This window comes from Myotis brandtii, unplaced genomic scaffold, assembly GCF_000412655.1.
Source record: "Myotis brandtii unplaced genomic scaffold, ASM41265v1 scaffold680, whole genome shotgun sequence".
Taxonomy (NCBI): domain Eukaryota; kingdom Metazoa; phylum Chordata; class Mammalia; order Chiroptera; family Vespertilionidae; genus Myotis; species Myotis brandtii.
The window spans coordinates 322,681-326,729 of NW_005370658.1; positions in this window are offsets into that span (position 1 = coordinate 322,681).

Here is a 4,049-nt window from a genome sequence, read left to right on the forward strand (position 1 = left end):
GGGGTCCTCGCTGGCCGGCCGGGCTGCCCTCAGCGCTGCCTGCGCGCAAGCGGGCCTGATGGAAGGAGTGTTCTTGTTAGTTCAGGGCAGTGGGAAGAAGAGAGGTGTAAACATTTTTTATACATCTTCAAGTCGAATTTAAAATGTTATTTTAGCAATTACTTAATAAAATGGTATTTAAATTTTATATATTTAAAATAGCACTAGCCCTAACCGGTTTGGCTCAGTGGATAGAGCGTCGGCCCTGCCGACTCAAGGGTCCCAGGTTCGATTCCGATTCCGGTCAAGGGCATGTGCCTTGGTTGCAGGCACCCTCCCAGTAGGGGGTGTGCAGGAGGCAGCTGATCCATGTTTCTAACTCTCTATCCCTCTCCCTTCCTCTCTGTAAAAAAATCAATAAAATATATAATAAAATAAAATGGCACTTAAATTTTTTCCACAGAAGTAATTTTTATTACTATTTGTATAATATTTTAAAGTGTTTTTATTTCAGAGAGGAAGGATAGAGAGATAGAGAGAGAGAGAGACATCAATGATGAGAGAATCATTGATTGATTGGCTGCCTCTTCCAGCCCCCCCCTTCCTCCTCCCCACACACTGGAGATGGAGCTGCAACCTGGGCATGTGCCCTGACTGGGAATCCAATGGTGACCTCCTGGTTCATAGGTCAAGGCTCAAACACTGAGCAACACCAGTTGGGCTGGAGACATTTTGGTAATAGCAATTAAGACTGATGTGAAGTGGTCTGTGCACTCCCCACTGCTGTGCATTCAGTGAATCCCAAGGAACAGCCCAGGGAACCAAGGACTCTGGAAGACGGGTGACCTCTTCCAGCACCATGGTTTGTTTGTTTGTTTCTATTTATTTATTGGCTCGTTTTATTTTTATTTTTAAAAATATATTTTATTGATTTTTTTATAGAGAGGAAGGGAGAGGGATAGAGAGAAACATCGATCAGCTGCCTCCTGCACACCCCCTACTGGGGATGTGCCCACAACCAAGGTACATGCCCTTGACTGGAATCGAACCTGGGCCCCTTCAGTTCGCAGGCCGATGCTCTATCCACTGAGCCAAACCAGTTAGGGCTAGGCTCGCTTTATTTTTAAAAAATCTTTATTGTTGAAAGTATTACATATGTCCCTTTTTACCCCCATTAGCCCCCTCCAGCCCGCCTCCACCCCAGGACTTCACCACCCTATTGTCTATGTCCATGGTAAAGGTTCATTTAAAAAATATATATTTTTATTGATTTCAGAGAGGAAGGGAGAGGGAGAGAGAGATAGAAACATCAGTGATGAGAGAGAATCATTGATTGGCTGCCTCCTGCCCACCCCTACTGGGGGTTGAGGCTGTAACCCAGGCATGTGCCCTGACCAGGAATCAAACCTGACCTCCTGGTTCATAGGTTGATGCTCAACTACTGAGCCATATTGATTGGACCCAATCACTATTTTTGAAAGAGGATTTCAGCCTTAAAAAGGAAGGAAATTTTGACATGCTACAATATGGATGAACCTGGAAGACCTTGTGCTAAGTGAAATAAGCCAGTCACAAAAGGACATGTGTTGTATTATTCCATTCATAGGAGGTCCCTAGAGGAGTTAGAGTCATGATGGGCGCCAGGGGCTGGGGAGGAGGATGGGGACTTAGTGTTTAATGGGGACAGAGTTTTAGTTTGGGGAGATGACAAAGTTCTAGAGATGGATAGTGGTGATGGTTGCAAAACATTGTGAATGAATGTGCTTAATGCCACTTAAAAATGGTTAAAATGGTAAATATATGTTATATATATTTTATTACCAAAAGGAAGAAAAGAAAGGAAGGAAGAATTGCAGTTTGCTCAGTGAGCCAGGAAGCTTGGACAAGAATATTTGTAGGTCACAGCAATACTGTATATATCCCAAGCTGGATTCCATCCTATGGATTCTCAGTCATTTCACCCCCATTTAAAAAAATATATATTTTATTGATTTTTTTACAGAGAGAAAGGGAGAGGGATAGAGAGTTAGAAACATCAATGAGAGAGAAACATCGATCAACTGCCTCCTGCACACTCCCTACTGGGTATGTGCCCGCAACCAAGGTACATACCCTTGACCGGAATCGAACCTGGGACCCTTGACTCCGCAGGCTGATGCTCTATCCACTGAGCCAAACCGGTTAGGGCTCACCCCCATTTATCTGCAGTAGAAGGGATACCTAAAAATGTTTCAGCCAACAGAATACTATACAGGAATGCAAGAGCAGAAATTACAACTGCTCACAGCAATGTAGCTGTCTCATAGACCTCATATGCAACAAAGGAGGAAGGACTAAATTCCTTTTCATTCTAGAAGTCAGGATCCGACACCTGTGGTGGGGATGAGAGGGCATCTAGGTGGTGGTCACATGGAGGGGGTTGATTTGAAACAGGTCATTGAGTTGGGCAACCTATTCTGTTTGCTTTTCTCTGTGGACTATATTCCATATTATTTCTTGATCTGGGCTACAGTGATACCTGAGTTATAATTATTCTTTAAGCTGTAAATAACTATATGTGTCGGTTTCCCACTTCCCTGTAGACTTATTATATTTCACAATTTAAAAATGAAAATGCAAGCAACAAAAAGGATTACAGCAAGTAGTCTTACTCCTACCTGCTCCCCATCTTCCCCTTTCCCATCTGAGCACTCCTCAACTTGTTTTAGTTTCTTATGTATCCTAGAGAGTTGCTATATACATTATTTACAGTGTTAATTATTTCATAAGAACAGAAAAGTACAGTGACATGTCATTATCTCAGGTTTAATAAATACAGGGTGGTACAAAATACAGAAGTAGATTTACAGTTGTTTGTATGGAGAACAATACAAGAATCTATAATAATAAAAGCATAATATGCTAATTAGACTGGACCTCCTTCCAGACAAAGCTGGGGCTGCGAGGGAAGCCCGGGCCCTGGGTGCCAGAGGGAAGCTGGTGCTGGCAGCCGGGGGAAGGAAGCCCTACTCCACGAATTTTGTGCATCGGGCCTCTAGTTAATAAATAATAATGCAAGAGCCCTGGCCAGTGTGCTCAGTGGTTAGAGCGTCCGCCCGCACACCAAAGGGTTTTCGGGTTCAATTCCTGGTCAAAGGCAGGTATCTGGGTTGTGGTTGGCTCCCTGCCCTTGGTCAGGATGGGTTGATGTGTCTCACATTGGTCTCTGTCTCTCTGTTTTTCTCTGTCTTCCTCCTTCCCTGTCTTCCATTCTCTCTGAAAAGCAATGGAAAAATAAATTAATTGATTAATAATAATACAAGAAAAAACTCTCTTTTGTGTATTCACAACTGTAAACCTACTTTCATCCTACCCTGTGTTTACACTTTGACTTGATTACTTTAGACCATTTTTAAAAAATTTCTTTTTTATAAAACTTGACCCCTCCTATGAAAGCCTCCAATGACAATAATACCTCCATCTACAAATGCCACCCATTTCCCTCGCCGCCCTTTTAAGGATTAACAATTATTTTGAAATTAGTTTACTCTTCCAGGACCAGCCTTTATGCATTCACTACTCATCTGGAGTCTGTGGAAACAATGTACAATCTATATTTTTAAACAGTGCACATAAATGGTATCCTGAAGGTATTAATTTGCAACTTTTCTCTCTTATACTTTCCAGATGTTTCCATGTGGATCCCTGTAGGTTTATTGTACATGTTATGTAGCTGTGTTTTTCACATTGTGAGTCATGGGGCCCACTATTGATTCAGGAAATCAACGAGGCAGGTTACAACCAGCACTTATTTATTTCTAAGTTTAAAATTAAGGGAAGAATAATTTATAAACATTTTTAATTAAAAAAAAATTTTAATTGTGACAAAATACACATAAAACTTACCACTGTAACCACTTTTAAGCATATTACTCAGTGGCATTAAGCACATTCACATCATTGTGTAATCACCACCACTATCCATCTCCAGGACTTTGTCATCTTTTTTTATTTAATTTAAATTCTTTATTGTTTAAAGTATTACATACTAGTATGTCTCCATTGACCTCTCCCCGGCCACTCCCACCCCC